Source organism: Suncus etruscus, chromosome 11 (assembly GCF_024139225.1).
Source record: "Suncus etruscus isolate mSunEtr1 chromosome 11, mSunEtr1.pri.cur, whole genome shotgun sequence".
Lineage (NCBI taxonomy): Eukaryota > Metazoa > Chordata > Mammalia > Eulipotyphla > Soricidae > Suncus > Suncus etruscus.
This window is the reverse complement of record NC_064858.1, coordinates 67,815,772-67,836,141: the sequence shown is the minus strand read 5'-3', so window position 1 is coordinate 67,836,141 and position 20,370 is coordinate 67,815,772. Positions and strand designations below refer to the sequence as shown.

The window sequence follows — 20,370 nt, the reverse complement described above, 5'->3', positions numbered from 1 at the left end:
GTTATAGAGTGCATGCAACCATACCCTGGATGGCAAAAAGTAGAGGCTAAAAGAATTCCAAATAAAATTACCCCAAAGCGGCCAAAAATCCTTGGTGCAGTCACTGCCTAAAACCCTAAGCTCCTAAACCCTAGATCCCAGGCATAGAACTGACACAGTTCCTTGCAACAGCACCAGGAACTAAACTCCCCCTGGGAAATTCCTAATACTGCTCTGACATCAACTTGTGCCAATTTTGATATAACATCCTGACCACAAGGAAAAGGCAACAACTTGATCTAAGAGCAGAACAGGTTTCCTATCTCATCATCTAATAATTTGCGTGTCATCCTTTGCATGTCATCCTTGCACAGGGGCCATGCTAATCTTCTCTGTATCATTCCAATTTTAGTATATGTGCTGCCAAAGCGAGCACATAATCACCTAATAATAAGATGAAATCAGAAGGCACGTCGTCCTTTGATGTGTGCAAAACCCAAGATCACTAACTACTAAAGACTAACTTTGACAACCATGACTGGGCAGAACTTATCCTGGGACTAATTAAAAAAAAAAAACCTACCCTAGGCTTCAGCCTAGGATTTGTATAATAACTAAGATCTCTAATTCAGAGGTCAGATTTTGACAACTGTGACTGAGATCAACATTTGGAACAATAATGAAAGACTCTATCCAAGGTTTTGTCCTAGGATCTGTGTAAAAAACAGGACCACTAATTACAGAAGACTGATTACAACAAGTGATGAAACAGAATTTCTAGAATTGTAAAGAAAGACTCTATTCTAGGCTTTGTCCTATGACCTGTGAAAATACCAAGATCTCTAGTTACAGAGGCCTAATTTTGTCATCTACAACTGAGAGGAAATTTTCCTGGCACCATAAAAAGACCTAGGGGTGTGAAAATGAGCATGTATGGAACTTGTAGTTATTCCCATGACAGTATGCTTCAAGGGCGGAGAAACCCTGTATCATTTAAGCTAAGCAAAGTCCCTTTATAATTTCTACAATAATTACTGTGCCTATGCAAAAAGAAGAAGAAAATAAAATAAAAGAAGAAGCACAAAACTTTGCCACACCAGCCCTCCTATCTTTTCTTTCTTTCTATTATTTTGTTCTCATGGTTACAATTTTGTTGCTGTTTTTCTGTTGCTGTTGTTTTCTTTTGTAGCTGCTGGTTTTTGTTTTTGTTTTTGTTCTGTTTTGTTCTGTTTTTCTTCTTTTTTCCTTTATTTCTTTTAAGTTGATATTTATAACCTATAGATAGACTCCTCCCAGTTTCTTTTTTTCCCTTTTTTCCCCAACATAACCACATAACTTGAATTATCTTGTTTTGCCTCAGGAACTGGGTGGGGGTGGTGGATGGTACCAGGACCAAACAGTTGTTTGAACATTGAGTGAAAATAAAAAAATGATCAAACCTGAACATCAAACCCAAAGTCAATGACAACAGAATGATACCCAATCTACAACAAGTTCTACACAGAGGGGACCAGTTATACTAGCAGCCCGGGGGATGCTAAGGGAGGAGATATGGGAAGTATGCTGGGAAGAAGGGTAGAAAGAGGACAACACTGATAGTGGGAATGCCCTAATTCGTTGTCATTATGTACCTTAAATATTACTGTGAAAGATTCATAACAAAAAAAGAAAAGAAAATTACCCCAAACCAAATTAAAGTAAAAAAGATATATATATGCAGGTAGGAAAGAATACTGAAGGCAAAATGTTGGTGGCCAGAAACCACATGATCTCAGAGCATTGGTAGAGAAAAAGTAATAACAAAACTAAATATCCAAGCCAAAGTCAACAACAATAGAATTAAGAGACCTAAACTTTAATAATCTAAACTTCAATGGGCCTGTTATACTCTCAGGCAAAGGTAAAAAGGATGATGATATAGAATGCACTCTAGGTTCATTGGTGAATGGAGGTTGACATTGACAGAGGCAATGGTCATGACTCGCTGTATATCTGAAATTCAACTTAGAAGGACTCTGTAAATCACAACTGTTTCCATAAAATTAAAATTAAAAACTAGAAAGGATAAAATAAAAAGTGCTAGTTCAATAGATAGATTAACAGAATTCTGAATTTTCCATTTACCTTTCTATTGTGGACTCTTAAAATGAGCTTAATAATTAATTGACTTTAATAATTTAGAGATATCCTGAAACCACTTATATATATATATATTATTTTGGAACTATTAAGTTAATATAATTATAATGTATTGCTCTGCATAGATTTAGAGGTTTAAGGACCCCTGTTAGGTTCTCAATCCTAAAATTATTACAATTTTCTAATCTTTACTCTATTTTTATTTTCCTTTTGTCATGCCAAAAGATAATTCCAATACTTTCTTCTGTCCTATACTTCCTACCCTATACAACTTTCATTGTATTTCAGACAAAAAAGAATTTTTCACAGTTATGGAATTTGAATTGCTATTTACACAATGGAAAATTGAGATGAGCCATTTCCTTTCATTTTTCAAGATAAATTTTATCAGGAATATAAATTTTAGACATGTAATGAAAATGAATTTTTAATGAAAAACAAACTGAATAAACAAACATTCAAAGGTTAAAATAAGAAAACTGAAGGCAGCAAGATCTAAAAGAGAAATTTTATACAAAGAAACATTCTTACAATTTATAGTGGTTTTAATACAAACAATCCTCAAAGCCTGAAAACAATGGTGGAATATAGTGTAAAAATTTAATAAAATGAATGCTTTGCTATGAATAATCTACCTAGCCACGAGACTGGAGCGGTGCTGCAACAGTAGGGCACTTGCCTTACATGCAGCTAAACTAGGACAGACATGGTTTGATCCCCCAGTGTTTGATATGATTCCCCAAGCCAGAAGCAATTTCTGAGTGCATTGCCAGAAGTAACCACTGAGCATCACCAGGTGTGGCTCAAAAACAAAAAGAATTATTTACTCAGTCAGACTTACGTTCAGGTTTTTTTTTTTTTGTTGTTTTGGGGTCACACCCAGCAGCGTTTATAGGTTATTCCTGGCTCTACACTCAGAAATTGCTCCTGGCAGGCTCAGGGGACCATATGGGATGCTGGGATTCGAACCACTATCCTTCTGCATGCAAGGCAAAAGCCCTACCTCCATGCTTTCTCTACAGCCCCTTACATTCAGGTTTGAAAAAAAGATATACAGCTTCACTGATAACAACTCCAAAATTTTACGAATTTAAAAGCAATCTTAAAAAAGAATAGAAAAGTCTATGTTAATGCAAGGAAGACCCAACAAACACACCCAGCTCCTACAAAAATATGACACTTAATTCCCTCACAATCATGTCTCTCTATGTCAATGGAATAAATGCAACAGTTAAGAGATTCAGAGTGACAAAATGGATAAAAATATTGAATCCAAAATTTTGCTGCCTGCAAAAATCTGGTCTAAATAGTCAAAGCAAACAGAATCAAAATTAAAGGTTGAAGGACGATCATTCAAACAAACAAATCTCTTAAAGAAGTGAGGGGTGGCCAAACTAATATCAAATGACAGAGACTTTAGGATGAAAGAGGTTATTAGAAACAGATGGAATTTTTTTTTTGGACCGCACCCTTTTGATGCTCAGGGGTTACTCCTGGCTAAGCACTCAGAAATCGCCCCTGGCTTGAGGGGACCATATGGGACACCGGGGTATCGAACCGCGGTCCTTCCTTGGCTAGCGCTTGCAAGGCAGACACCTTACCTCTAGCACCACCTCACTGGCCCTGATGGAAATTCCTTAATAACCAAAAGATATATACATCAGGAAGAAATTACTCTCTTAAACATATATTACCCAATGGGGGTCAACAATATTTAAAACAAATGCTGATAGATTTGAAAAAAGAACATCAATAGCAACACAATAACAATGGGAGACTACTACATCTCCCTGTCACCCCTTGATATGTCAACCAGGATAAAAGTTAACAAGGATATACTGGCTCTGAAGGAAGAAATGGAAGAGAGTTACTCAGTAGATATGTATAGTGAATTCCATCTCCAGAAATCTGAATACATACTGTTCTCCAATGCACATAGTACATTCTCCAAGATAGAACACATGCTAGACCATAAAACATGCCTTCATGAATTCAAGAGTATAGAAATTATAACAACTATTTACTCAGAGCATGATGCACTGAAAATAGAACTGAATCATATAAAGACATAGAAAAATATTCAACACCTGGAAACTAAACAGTTCACTACTGAATAACCAATATCTCAGAGATAAAATTAAAGAAGTAATAAAAATATTTCTGAAAACAAAGGACAATAAATACATAAATTACCAGAAATCGTAGGACACAGCAAAAGCAGTAATAAGAAAAAAATTTATAGCTTTGCAAGTATTCATCAGGAAATAATAAAGGGCTTAATAGATAACTTAATGGCACAGCTTAAAAATTGGAAAATGATCACCAAAATGAACCCAAAATTGGGATAAGTAAGGAAATAATATATTTTAGAGAAAAATATTAATGAACTGGAAACACAAAAACAACAAAAAATTAATAAAAACAAAAGTTGGTTCTTTGAAAAAATAAACAAGATCAATAAACCATTAGCAAGACTCACCAAGAAAAAAATACAGAAAAGTAATAAACCAAATTATAAATGTAAAGGGGGAGGTCACTTTAGACAATACATTAATTCAGAGGGTAACCAGAGATTACTTTGACAAACTTTATGCTACAATACAAGAGAACCTGAAAGAAATGGATAAATGTTTGTTTTCCAATAACTTTCCAAGTATGAACCAAGTATGGAATATCTGAACAGACTATCACTATTAAAAATATTGAAATGTTTATCAACAAAGCTTACCAAAAACAAAATTCTGCACAGATGGATTTATTAGTGAATTATTTTAAACCTCCAAGGAAGAAAAACTGCCAGTACTTTTCAGATTCAGCAAGGAAACTGAAAAAAATGGAAACACTACCAAATAGTTTTAATGAAGCTAATGTCAACCTGATATCAAAAGCAGAGTAATATGCCACAAAAAAGGTATAAACAGGCCAATAACTTTGATAAATATAATGTAAAGATCTTTAACAAAATTTTAGCAAATAGGATATAAGGTCTTATCAAAAGATTATACTCATGTCCAAGTAGGATTCATTCCAGAGATAAAGGTACTAACAGAACTTAACAAGGAAAAGCATCTAGCCCCATCAAAAACTGAGGAGAATAAATGAGCAGACACATCCTGATAGAAAAAATACAAAATGTCAAAAGACACATGAAAAAATGCTCCACATCATTAATCATCAGGGAGATGCAAATAAAAACAACAATGAGGTACCATCTCCCATGCCACAGAGACTGGCACATATCACAAAGATTCCTCAAAAAAACTGGTAATTGAGCTCCCATATAATCCACCTATACTACTCTAGGGAAATACCTTAGGACAGTGGTCGGCAACTCGCGGCTTGCGAGCCACATGTGGCTCTTTACACTTTTAATTTGGCTCGAGCCACATGTGGCTCTTTACACTTCTGTGTGCCGGGCAGCCGCTCCAGGAGTCAGGACTCTGCTCCTAGCCTTTGTCAGTGCGCGCCCTGTGTGTGTGGCTCTTAAAATAAATTTCAATCGTGGTTATGGCGAGATTTGGCTTAGTTGAAAAAAAAGGTTGCCGACCACTGCCCTAGGAAAACAAAAATACAACTCAAAAATCCCTTCCTCACACCTATATAAATTGCAGTGCTATTTACAAAAAGCCAGCATCAGGAAAAAAACCATGATGCCTTTCAACAGATGAATGGCTAGAAAAAAAAAACATATACATAAAAGAATATTGTGCAGCCATCAGGAGAAATGAAGTCAATGAAATTTTCCTATACGTGGATATACATGGAATCTATTACGCTGAGTGAAATAAGTCAGAAAGAGAGAGATAGACACAGAATAGTCTCACTTATCTATGGGTTTTAAGAAAAATGAAAGACATTATTGTAATAATGCCCAGAGACAATAGAGATGAGAGCCGGAAGGACCAGCTCACAATATGAAGCTCACCACAAAGAGTGGTGTGTGCAGTTAGGAAAATAACTACACTAACAACTATCATGAAAATCTGAATGAGTGAGAGAAGTAGAATGCCTGTCTCAAATTCAGGCAAGGGTGGGAAAGGACAGAGGGGGACATTGGTGGTGGGAATGTTGCACTGTTGAAGGGGGGTGTTCTGTTTATGACTGAAACTCAATTACAATCATGCTTGTAATCATGGTGCTTAAAGATTTTATATATTAAAACAAATGTTCCTGTACATGGATGGAATTGGAAATTATTATGCTGAGTGAAATAAATCAGAGGGATAGAGGTAGACACAGAACAGTCTCACTCATCTATGGAATTTAAGAAAAATAAAAGACAATATTGCAATAATACCCAGAGACAATGGAGATGAGTTCTGAGAGAACTGGCCACTACAAAGAACTGGCTTACCACAAAGAGTGGTGAGTGCACATTGAGAAATAAATACACTAACAACTGTCAAGACAATGGTAGTGACTGATAAAAATGGGATGCTGACTTTCAAACCCAGTTAGACCACATGCACCCTATACTTTGTACTATCTAACCCCAAAAGCCTTGTGTTTGTGGCGGGGGTGTTTGCGGTTTTTGAGATCACATCCCGCATGCACAATGCTTACACCTGGCTCTGTGCCCAAGGATAATTCTTGGTGGGCTCCAAGGACCATATGAATTACTGGTGATTGACCCTGTGCTGACTATGTGCAAATTAAGCATCCTACTAACTATGGTATTGCTCTGGCTCCTTAATCAATAAACACAATTATATGTGATAAATTAATTATAAAGTTTTACAAAAGAAAGTCAAGGAACCATATGAGGTGCCTGAGATTGATCTGGAGTCGTCCTTTTACAAGACAAGCAATTAAACTCTTACACTATATCTCTCATCCTATAAACATTTTAAATTGTATATATTTATATGTAAAATATATACATATAAATGCTTTATATGTGCATGTACAAATGAATTGTATATACACATAATATATTTAAACGCTATATATTTATATATAATACTGTGCTATATATAATAGAGTTATATATTAATAGTGTTATATGTATCCCCAAAATTGGGCTATTAACTGTGAATTTATCAAAAAATAAAGTAGACAAGGTTCCTGTGATTATACAGTTTATAAAACGTTAACACTGATTATTGCTGTTTTATGAGATTTTTCTTTTAGGGACAGTCAAGAAGATTATTTACCTTTAATTTATTCTTCCTTGGATTGCCAACTTTTTTGTTGAGACAATTTTTAATCTTGTAATTAAATAATTTAAGCTTTCAAAAAAAAGTTTTATGACTTTAATTACAATTTCCAATGTGTAAGACAGTGATAAAACTTAGAGTGTGAGGAAATTAGAATTCTCACATTTTGTTGGTGAACAAATATGCTTGCTCAACATTTTCTAAGCTGATTATTATTGCTTTAGAATATTAGTTTTATTTTTTCTATAGTAAATAATTCTGCAATGAAGATGATGTTCAAGTTTAAATATCTTTTAAGAATGGTATTTTCCGAAGCAAGCCAGAAGACAAAAGATAAACACAGAATGATAGCACTATTCTGAAGTACCTAGAAAATACACCAGATATACATCCAATACCCCGCGATTAAATAACAGGGTGTAATAGAATAGAAACATCAAACACTATAATAATCACCATATACTAGGGAGTAGAGCCCAAAAACAAAGGGAAGAGAAACAACAAAAAGTCAGACTACACATTATATCATAAAGAAACCAGCAACAGCAGAAACAGCAGCATAGAGAACTACAAAGGCCCATAATAATTTACTAGGGATCTCATACAGGATTACAGGTAAAGATTATGATGGGAAATTACTGAGTCCAACGGAAACATTTCAAAACATTATATTTGAATGCCTTAACCTTACCACATTTAAAATAACCTCTCAGTTTTTCTGTCCATAGGGGTTCCTGTAGCAAAGGGTGAACATACTATGGTGGTACCTCGGTGCTCAGTCACACGAGGCACCATACTCAGCTTGAATCATGAAAATGGCTGAATAAAACTCTTTAATATACCCTTTATGTCTAGATTATGCCTTCTTTTAGGACCTGAAGCACATGACCAGCCAGATCACCGAAGTAATAACCGTGACCTACAAATTTTTACTACAGGGCCTAAGCATTGAACACGTTCAAGCAAACTAACAGGCCCTTGCTCTTGTACCCTCTGTTCTCATTATTTCGTATTTTTGTTGTTGTTGTTTGATTGTTGGTTTGTTTTGTTTTTTTTCTTCTCTCACTTCTTGTCTCCCTCTTCTTCCAACTTCTCCTCCTCACTATCATCAATTCAATCTATATCAAACAAAAACCACATGGTTACCTCCTCTATAGGAAAGGAAAGCTGACTTACAGGGTGCTGTGGACAATACTGCAAAGGGTAAACACCTATATAGATAGACCTCACTAACACAGCGGTCAGTACTCAAGACACGAAACATATACATATCCAAAAGTTGATCTTTTAGTTTCCTTTTCTTACAAGTACTATACTTACCTATTTTTCTGTACTCAGCGCACCTCTTGCCCTCCCCACCTCGCTACATTAATATACACATAAGCTTATTTTTATATGTTTATATGTGGGCAGTAAGAGGAATCCTTCTTAAAAGACAAACATAAACCACAAACAACCCATACCTATACCCCATAAACCCCTCGTATATATTATTCCCTCCCCCTCCTCCAGAAATCTGACTATCCCTTCACCCCTCAATCCCATGCCCATTATCCCCGTCAAATTGTAACTCTTCACCCTCAGTTCTTAATTCATTAGGCATCAAACCAACCTCCTACCCCAACGAACCAGTACCCACTACCCAAGTGAAGAGTACCCACTCAAGCTCTCACCTTGTTCTCGGCAAGAAAATACAACCAACACCCCGACTGACCCATGTAGTGTGTCCCTCCTAATCACCTCTCCCTAATGTGGACTGTGGCTTGATATCGGAACTAGCTCCAAAGGCCCCCACTGCAAGGACTCTACCCAAAACTCCGTGCCTGGAACCCACACCTCACAAGGAAAACTCAAAAGACAATGGGGAAGCCTAGACTTTCATCATAAGTATAGACCTATATAACACTACCTCTTACCCTGTTTCTCCCCAAATGTAAAAAAAGCTCCTGTTTCACTTTCTCCCCCCCCCCTTTTTTTCTTTCTTTTTCTTCTTTTATTGTTTTGTTTTGTTTTAGTTTTTTGATTTGATTTGCTTTTGCTTCTTTTGGGTAACTCCAGGCAGCGCTCAGAGGGTGCTCCTGGCTCTATGCTCGGAGATCGCCCCTGGTGGGCACGGGGGACCATGTGGAATGCCGGGATTTGAGCCACCGTTCTTCTGCAGGAAGGACAGACACCTTGTCTACATGCTATCTCTCCTGGACCCACTTTATTCCTTTAATTACGTCTTTTATTTAATCTTTTTTTTAAAGAAACTTTTTTTTCTTTAGATATGTGTGAGCATATATATTTTTAGTTTTTGCATGTGTCTGTTTTCTTCTCTTTCCACTGCCAAAAATCCACCAGCAATATAATGTAGCACCACTTCTTCCTGCAAAGACATATTAAACAAAGGGAAAATTTTACATGTAAAAACAAGCTCTTATTTACTAGGGATAAGAACTCATACTTCTTTACTACACAGGGACATCTCCCACCCTGAATGTATGTCATGTGGAACCAACTTAGACTCCAGGGAACTAGACACCAATCGTCCAGCCTTGACTCATGGATCCCAGACATAGAAATGACAGAGTTCTCCACAACAGCTCCAGGAATCAAATCACCTCCAGGACATTGATAATGCTTCTCTGATGCCAACATGTGCCAGTTCTAAATTGATAACCTGACAATGAAGAAATGGGAACAACTTGATCTAAGAGCAAGTTTTCCTTCCTCATCAGCCAACGATAAGACAAAATCAGAAAACATGTCACCCTTGGACCTGAGCAAAAGCCAAGATTGCTATATACAGATGACTGGTTGTTACAACCAGGACTGGACAGTATGCATCCCGGGACCAACAACAACAACAACAACAACAATGAAAAGCTCTAGCTTTTGGTCTAGGATCTGTTCAACAAACAAGATCTCCAACTCCAGAGGTCTGACTGAGAGAACTGCAACTGAACGGGTCTTCTGGAAACATAATGAAAGACTTTATCCCAGGCTCTATTCTAGGAGCAACATAATGACCAAGACCACCAATTACAGAAGATGGATTAAAACGATACTGAAGAAGCAGAACTCCTAGAACCACAAAGAAAGACTCCATCATAAGCTCCATTCCTTGAGCTGCACAGTCACCAAGATCTCTAGATACAGAGGTTTGATTTTATCATCCAAGAAGTCTTCCATACACCACAAAAGCACCTAGGGGAGAGTAAATGATCATGCAAGGAGTCTACAATTAATTCCATGACTGTATACTTCAGGGGTGGAGAAACCCTGTCACTCCTAGGCCAAGGGAATTCCCTCTATAATATCCCCAGTATTTAATGTGCCTATGCAGGGGGAAAAAGGAAAAAAGAAACACAAAATAATCATCTTTCCACACATTTATTTATTGATTGATCAATTTTTTTGACATCTTTACTTTGGTGTAGATATTGAAGTTGATATCTCCAATTTTATTTTATTTTATTTTATTTTATATTATTTTATTTTATTTTATCTTTCTTTTTCTTTTTTCACTCTGGTATGATTTGATTTAAGAACCAAGACTATTGTGTGGTGCTTGTCTTTATTGCTGTAGTACTCACTGGATACCTAATTTAATATTTCTTTCTGTAGGGTTGTGGTGTTTCAATTACCTTTTTCATGTCCTCTCTCAAACTGAGGTTGAAAGCCTCTAGAAGGTCTCCACCCATTTTCAAAGTATTTGACTTCTTTTTTTTTTATTTTTTTCTTATTTGTACCCCATTCTATTGCTTTTCTTTCCTTCAAACAAAATCACATAACTCGATTTATCTAGCTCCGCCTCTTAAATAGAGGGGGAAACAAGGGAGGGTACCAGGACCAAACAGATATATGACCACTAATAGTAAGCTAGGAAAAGAGGGGTCCACCTACTCTAGCAGCTTGGGGGGTGATGCTGGGGTATATGGGTTGCAGAAAGGGAACTGGGATTGGGGGAGGACAAATTTGGTGATGGGTATTCCCCTGATTCAATGTTAATATGTACCTAAAATACTTCTGTGAAAAATATGTAAGCCATTATGATCACAATAAAACTTTTAAATAAATAAATAAATAAATAAATAAATAAATAAATAAATAAAAATTAAAAAATTCTCTGAAAAAAATGAATGGTGTTTTTATATCCCTTGAAGAAATATTAGGGTTGGTATTTTGGGGACAATTTTAGTTTTTAAAAAATCTCCATGTTATTTTCTTGCCTTTTTTCTTTCTTTTTTTTTAATAAAGAAGTATTACCCTTTTAAACTCAAACACATTCAATGCTTAGTATAGTATATCAAAGGTATATCTTGTTCTTTACAGTAAGTTCTCTGAAAACATTATGACATAATTACAGGATACACACAAAATTAAATATATCAGCATGATGCAACTACTCAGTACTGCATATAGTGCATTATTTATAAGACACCACAAGGACACAATTCTTATAAATTAACATGGATTGTTGTTCTCAGGTTTGTGCTATTTATACCTGTTAGTGATAGTGACCATCAACTTTTTTTAAGGTTTGGAGTCAAAGGAGCACTGTAAAAACAATGTTAGTGTGGCAATTATCGTTTGCATGGGCCCACCAAAGTATGGGGGTCATGGAAAGGAAAAACTTTGGCTTAAGTACAAGGAGACCCTACCCCTGAAGTTTCCTGACAGAAGACCACTTCTAGGCTCCAGGCAAACAGTTTGTCCAATCCTGGTCATTGTCTGCAATGCCCAAAAAAATCTCCATGTAATTTTCTATAGAGGCTATAGTAAATTTAAATTTTCAGTGAACTGTGTTCTTTTCCTTTAACTTCCTATCAGTACTTTTGTTTAATTTTTTGAATGTAGACCAGATATTTTCTCACTAGTGTGAGATTACAGTTCATATTATGTTTGAGTTTCATTTCCTTTAAAATAGTGATTGCATTTTTTTAAATGTGCTGTGAGTCATCAAGAGATTTTTGGAGAAGAGTCTGTTAGGACTTTTCTCCAGTTTCGGATGAATCACTTCTTTTTATGCTTTTTGGTTTTTGTTTGGAGTCAAACTATAGCCATAATTGTTCAGAGCTGAATCCTGGTTCTTCACTTAGTGATCACTATGTAGATAGGTGTTCAGGAGACTGTATAGGGTTAATGAATAATTGACTAATTATTATATAATTGATAATCAAGATTAAAGACTTGTGACTAAGAATATTAGAGAAGAAATATTTAACAAAACTTCCACAGTAAAGCAAGTCATGAATAATTTGGTGAATATGATTATGTTTTCAGAATACAGGTTGTCCCTAAAGCTTAATTCTTATTTAAGTGTCTGTGTTCATGAAGTATTGGTTTCATTTGAGCGCCAATCAAAACAAAAGACATAGTAAAAGATTGAGAGAGAGCTTTATTGGTGATATTCTGGCTGGTTGGAAGATAGAAATTTAATCTGCCATAGAAGCAGGCTGGTGAGGAAAGATTTGGTAGGGAAACTGGAGACATTGGTGACAGGAAATGTGCACTGATGAAGGAATGGGCGTTAGAACACTGTTTATCTAAAATACAACCAACAACACCTTTGTAACTATGTACCTCAGGTGCTTCAATTTAAAAAAGTTTTAAAGTCATCTTATCTTCACAATTATAAAAAGTTTTTCTTCTTAATAAAAAAAAAAAGAGCAGGGAATAAAGGGTGAGTTGTAGGCTAATGGATCCCTGCAAAAAAAAAAAAAAAAACAAACAAAAAACAAAAAAACAAAAAACCAGTGAATTTTAGAAGTTTTAAAGTCATTTTATCTTCGGGGCTAGAGAGATAGCATGGAGGTAAGGCATTTGCCTTTCATGCAGAAGGATGGTGGTTCAAATCCTGGCATCCCATATGATCCCCTGTGCCTGCCAGGGGCGATTTCTGAGCATAGAGCCAGGAGTAACCCCTGAGCACTGCTGGGTGTGACCCAAAAACAAAACAAAACAAAAAAATAAAAATAAATAAAGTCATCTTATCTTCACAGTTATAAAAGGAGTTTTTCTTCTTAATAAAAAAAAGAGCAGGGAGTAAAAGGTAAGTTGTAGGCCAATGGATTACAGCAAAGAACAATGAATTTCTTCGTTAGAAGGTCAGGAGCACACCTTATCTTATCTACAAACCTAAACAAAGTAAGAAGAATCTCTTCAGGCCTTGGGACAGAGCGGGAAGTAGGACAAAAGATTTTTCCATTTCCAATTTGAGCCAGTTTCAGTCTCATGAACAAGGCCAAAGAGGTATAAAACACGTATGAGTATGGAACAATGGCATTTCCCTCATTAAAATTGACCCTTTTCCTGTAATTGTCAACCATTTTTAAAATGTGGTAAATTGTCTCAAAGCATGGTCAGCCTTCTCTGCTTTCAACACTACAGTTGCCTGTAAGACTCTAGCCACCAAAATGGTAAAGTAGATTGATAGCAAGATTGCTTTTCAGGAAGCCTTGAGTGGTGTAGGAGATACGCTTATTTAGTAGATGATTTCTCAGCCAGGTGATGTGGACCTTGCAAAATGCTCGAGCCTTTTTAGCATACCCAATGTAGGATTCCTTGTACTAGATGTGGATAATTGCCAAGACATTGCTTCAGAATGTGAAGTCAAATGCATGCCAACATTTCAGTTTTTCAAAAAATGGAACCAAATAGGAACAATCTGAAGCCACTATTAATGAATTCATCTAATTATGTTTTCTGAGAACATTATCATCAGTTGTAATTTTTTTTTACAAAACATGAGATCAGTGGGGCCAGAGAGATAGCACAGCAGTAAGGCATTTGCCTTGCAGGCAGCTGATTTGAACAGCTAATTAGTTGGAATCCTGGCATCCCATATGGTCCCCTGTGCCTGCCAGGAATGACTTCTGAGTGCAGAGCCAGGAGTAAGCCCTGAGCGCCACTGGGTGTGACCCAAAAAACAAAACTAAACAAAACATGAGTTTAAATATAAAGACTATATGACCAACTACCATTGATTATAATAATAAATATTAATTGTACTCTGTTTAAAACTGAAAAAAAAACTGGTAAATTAACTCTATCCACTAAGCATATAATCACAATTCATAAAATCTGACAGTCAGAAGATAGTAGAGTACATTGAGTCTTTATTCTCAGGAAGACGGTATTAAAATCATTGTGAAAATAGAGATACATTAAATTCTTGAATTTCCCTTCAAAATTACTAGTATCTGTGGACTTGCTGCCAAATACATTATCATTTTTCTATAAACTAATTATGACCTTCATACAAGTGTAACGAGTCATAAAGAATGTGGAAAGGTCTAACAAAGACTTAGCTATATATAGTTAAAGACACACTCAATAACTGATTATATTGTACTTTCCCTGGAAATTGATTTTGATATCTGTTAGATAAATATGATGTTAAGGTAAATGCTAAATATGTATTCTTAAATGTAGTCCTAACACTATAAATATGAAAGAAAAAAAGAAGAAAGCATTTTTTTTCTAGTATCTATGTATTATCTGCTAGGCATATTAGCAGTGAGAACAACATATTTTACCAGTGAGAACAACAGGCTAATGGAAGTCGCAAATACAACATATTGCAAATGCATTTTGAATCCCAAATATGTTGACCTGAAAGTCTATGTTTTCATAGTAGGCAACACTTGTTCACTTTTCAGATTTTGGGATTTTTATTTGACATATAATTTAACAAGAAAGCACCTTATTTTAACTATTAAAACATATTTTCCTCTTAACATTTTATTTATAACATATTCATAAAATATTTGATATACACATAAAAATAAGGTAAAATCATAATAGCATAAAATGTAGCCTAACTTTATCCTGACAGTTAAAATTCTCTTCTCTCTAATTATATATAATATATAAATGCCTTAAAGTATATTTGAAAATTCTTCCATAGAAAAACTGCTTAAGACAGTTAATTTCCTTTTACATATGAATTAAGTAAAATTAACAAAATAGAACAAGAAAAAAGGTCTTTTCTATATATCTTAGGAAAATATGCAATATTTCAATAGACAATGAGTTTATTTACTATTGTTATTCAATTGCCAAATTGATAATGTTTAAATATCACCAGAATTCTATTTTCTAAAACAAATTAAAAGTACAGAGGAAATAATTTGTTTTCATTGGTTTAACAATAATCCCAGTCCACATACTGGATACCACAATTCCAGCCAGATGAAGGCTCCCCTCAGTTAAAGTCCTTTTGCAACAATAGTTGCAGACTGTGCAAGGCTGCACAATCATATCATTTTATTCCAATTGAAGAACTACTGTTACCTAAAAAAAAATCAGCTCTCTCAATGTAAATAAAACTTAAAAATAATAAAGAATCTTCATAATAACAAGTATTAAATGCAGGTCAGTTAATATGGTATTCTTCAACATTCTGAAGCTATATTATTCTGAAGCTATATTATTTCCGACTATTTGAACTGAAATGAAAAAAATTCATGCATTTTTCTCACCTTGGAACAAAATCCAAACAACAATACATGAGGCTGGCTAAAGTTATACTCTTTGGTATAGGTCATGTTTGTGGATATTATTTTAAAAAATGGGGACCAGAGCAATACACAGTGGCAGAAATAGCACAAATAGCATTTGTCTTACATGTGGTCAATCTGGGATAGACCTGAGTTCAATTACTGGCATCCCATATGGTCCCTCAAGCCTGCCAGGAGCGATTTCTAAACACAATGCCAAAAATAAGTTGGATACCCATTCTCTCCAATGAGCATTGGTCATTCTCCAGGATAGACCACATACTGGCTCTTAAATGATACATTCATAAAATCACAAGGATAGAATTATTTTTAATATAATTTTTATTTTGATCGTAGTGGTTTACATATTATTGACAATAATATTATGGGTACATATTTACATAAAATCAGAAGGGTTCCCATCACCGATTTGTCCTCTCTACCCCTCCGTGTTTGTCCAACCTCCCATATCCTCCTCCCTCACCCCTGGAGCTGTGAGAATATGTGGTCCCCTCTGTACCCAGCTTACTCCTTAGAAGTCTTGGTCTTGGTGCCTCCCTTATTTCCCCCTCTAACTGGGAGAAAGGACTACATAGTTCAAGTTATGTTGTTTTATTTGAAGAAGAGAAAAGTAGTAAACTGGGGTAAAAGTCTAATATGCTGAAAATGGGCGGAATCCTTCTAGAGGCTCTCATCGTTGGTTTGAGAGATGAAGGAGAAAAATAAGGTAAAACACCCCAACAGTACAAAAAGAATTGTCAAATATCCAGTGAGCACTCCAGTGATAACGATAGGCACCACAAAAAAAGCCATGGTTTTGAGTTAAAAAACATGGCGGAGCACCTAAAGAAAGAAAAGAAAGGAAAAAAAAAACAATATAAATATAAATGGGGACAACAACTTCAATAACCACACCAAAACAAAGAAATCGACAAAAAGTAAATAGGTAAATAATAATAATAATAATAATAATAATAATAAATGAAGAAAGATAATAATATATAAAAGATAAAAAATGTTTTGTGCTTTTTGCCGTTTTTTCCCCTCCTGCACTGGTACAGTAAATATTGGGGTCATTCGAAAAGGAATTCACTTGGCCTAAGCGCTATGGGGTTTCTCCACCCTTGGGGTATATTGTCACGGGATTAACTATAGACTCCATTCAGGTTCATTTACTCTACCAGTGGTGCTTTCATGATGTTTGGAAAACTTCCGCTCCATCCTGGGTGATGAGATAAGACCTCTGTATCTAGAGATCTCAGTATCTGCACAGGTTCAGGAGTGGGACTAATGATGAAGTCTTTCTTTGTGGTTCTAGAAGTTCTGTTCCCTTAGTGTCATTTTAATTCATCTTCTGTGGTTGGTGGTCTTGGTCTTTGCACTGATCCTGGGATGGAACTTAGGAGAGCGTCTTTCATTGTGTTTCCAGAAGCCCCATTCCGTTGCGATTGTCTCTGCCAGACCTTTGGAACTGGGGATCATGGTTGTTGTGCGAGTTGTATTTCAAACCCTAGACTAGGGCTTTTTTTATTGGTCTCAAGATATATTCAGTCCAGTCATGGTTCTAGCAGCCAGTCATCTGTAAATTGGGGTCTTGGCTTTTGAACTGACCAAAGGGTGACAAGTCTTCTGATTTTGTCTTATCGTTAGCTGGTGAGGTAGGATAACCTGTTCTTAGGTCAAGTTGTTCCCATTTTCTTTGTTGTCAGGATATCATATTAGAGCTGGCACTTGTTGGTGGCCCAGCGGTATTAAGGATGACCCGGATAGGGTTTGTTTCCTGTAGCTGTTGTGAAGAACTGTGTCGATTCTATGTCTGGGATTCAGGGTTCAAGGCTGGACGGATGGTGTCTAATCACCTGAGGTCTAAGTTGGGTCTGTGTGACATATTTTCAAGGTAGGAGATATCCCTGTATTGTAAACAAGTATGAGTTCTTATCTCTAGTAGATAAGAGCTCTCTTTTATTTGTAAGATTTCCCCCTTTTTTTAGTGTGCCTTTGCAGGGAGAAATGGTGCTACTTTGCATTGTTGGTGCATTTGGGGGTGGACAGAGAAGAAAACAGAAACAAGATAAAAATAGGAATAAATGTATATGTGCTCACCTATGTATATGTAAAACAAACATTTAGAAAAAATGAATTAACAAAATAATTAAAGGAATCATGTGATGTCTGAGACTACCTTACATTTGGGGAAAAGCAGGTAAAGAGGTGGTGCAATACTGGTCTTATACTTATGTTGGAAGTATAGGCTTCCCCATTGTCTTTTGGGATTTTCTTGCGGTGTGTGGGTTCCTAGGCACCTTTCCTTCACTCTTCCTGACCTTCTTTAGATTGGCAAAGGATTTGTGGCAGGGAGGTCTTGTAAGAGTTCTTGCATTGGGGATACTTTTGGAGCTAAGTCTGGTTTCAAGTAACAGTCCATGGTAGGGGGATTTGGTAGGGAGGGCCGTGCAGCATGAGTCCGTCAGGGAGTTGGTTGTCTTTTCTTGCGGGGGGGGGGGGCGAGGTGTGGGTTTGACTTTGCTTGGGTGCTGGGTACTGGTTCGTTGGGGTAGGAGGTCAGTCTTGATACCTAATGGATTAAGAACTAGGGGTGAAGAGTTTTAATACGGTGGGAGGTCTGGATCGAATTGAGGGGTGAAGGGATTGTTGAATTTCCAAAGGGGGGAAAGGGGAAAGTATATGGAAGGGGTAGGGAAGAAGAAAAGAAAAATTATATTAAAAAGAAAGGGAGAAGAGAAAATAAAAAAAGAAAAGAAAAGAAAAGAAAAGAAAAAGAAAAAAGAAAGTAGTGAGAAGAGAGGAGAAAATAGCAAGGGAATGCTAGTTTGCTTGAATGTGTTCGATGAGTAGGGCCTGTAGTATAAGTCTATATGTCACAGTTGCTGCTTCAGTGGTCTGACTGGTCACATGCTTCAAATCCTAAAAGAAGTTATTATCTAGAGATAAAGTGTAAGTTAAAGAGTTTTCTTGGGACATTCTTGTAGTGCAAGCTGGGTATGGTATCTCATGTGACTGAGCCCCTAGATGCCATCTTAGTTTGTCCACCCTTTGTATCCAAGAATACCTGTGGACAGAAAAGCTGAGAGGTTATTTTAAATATAGTAAGAATAAGGCATTAAAACATAGTGTTATGGGATGTTTCCTTTGGAGTCAGTGATTTCCCGTGGTATACTTTACCTGTGGTCCTGTATAAAATCCCTAAGGCATTATTATGGGCCTTTGTAGTAGAAGGCTGATTACTTATCTGTTTTCCCTATTCTGCTGTTTCTACTGTTGCTGGTTTCTTGGTGGTATAACATGTAGTCAAGAGTTTATGTTGTTCCTTTTTCATGTATTTTGGGCACTGCTTCTGAGTATACGTTGAGTATTACCATGTTTGGAGTTTCTACCCTGTTATACCCTGTTATTTGATTGTTGAGTATTAGTTGTATATAAGGTGTATGTTCTAGGTGCTTCAGAATAGTGCTATCATTCTGTGTTTATCTTTTGTCTTCTGACTTACTTTGTTTACCATAATATGTTCTAGGTCCATCCATATTGCTGCAAAATCTGTGATTGTATCATTTCTGACTGCCATGTAGTATTTCATTGTGTATAAATACCACATCTTAATGATCCATTCATCTGTTGTTGGACATCAAGGTTGGTTCCAAGACTTGGCTATTATACTGAATGCTGCGATAAATAGTGGGGTGCACACGTACTTTGGAATGAATGTCCTTCCATCTGGGGGGTATATACCTAGAAGAGCAATTGCTGGGTCAAATGGCAGCTCAATTCTGAGTTTTTTGAGCACTCTCCAAACTGTTCTCCATAGGTGTTGGACTAGGGGGCATTCCCACCAGCAGTGGATGAGAGTGCCTTTCATACCGCATCCCCGCCAACAGAGGTTGTTCCCATTATTTTTGATGTGAGCCATCCTCACTGGTGTAAGGTGGTATCTCATTGTTTTCTTGATTTGGATCTCCCTGATAATGAGTGAAGGTGAGCATGTTTTCCACAAGGATAGAATTATTACAGACTACCATCTCAAATTGCAGTGCACTGAAAATAGAAGTAAATTACAAAGGCATAGAAGAAAACTTTAAAACCTGAAAGTTGAGCAGCTCAACTGAAAAATAAATGTGTTAGAGATAAAATCTAAGAGAAAATAAAATAAATAAAATAAAAAATCCTGAAAACAAATGCAAATGAAGACACAAGTTATCAGAATTTGTGGGACACAGTAAAAACAGTACTAATAGGAAAATTTACAATTTATTATCACACATCAGGAAGAAAGAATGGGCCTACATAAATAAGTAAGTGAACCAACATTTAAAATTAGAATATGATCAACAAATATAACCAAAAATAGGAAGGCAGAAGAAAATAGGAAAGTTTAGAGAAGAAATCAATGAAGTAGAAATCCGATAAGCAATATGAAAGATCAACAAAAGCAAAAGTTGGTACTTTGAAAAAATGAAAAAGATTGATAAAACACTAGCAAAACTCAAAATGAAAGGAAGAAAGTTAATCAACTGGATTAGAAATGACAAAGGTTTAAAGGAAGTATATATAGCTTCACAGATAAACAACAAATTACTACTGATATCACGACTGAT

The 20,370-nt window shown here is 36.0% G+C and overlaps 1 non-coding gene across 1 annotated transcript; it reads right to left on the bottom strand.

Moving 5' to 3' along the window:
• Nucleotides 1-312: 312 nt before the first annotated feature.
• LOC126023617 (U6 spliceosomal RNA) lies at nucleotides 313-415 on the bottom strand. The gene has a single exon (XR_007500726.1). It is a non-coding gene; the product is annotated as a U6 spliceosomal RNA (small nuclear RNA).
• Nucleotides 416-20,370: the final 19,955 nt, after the last annotated feature.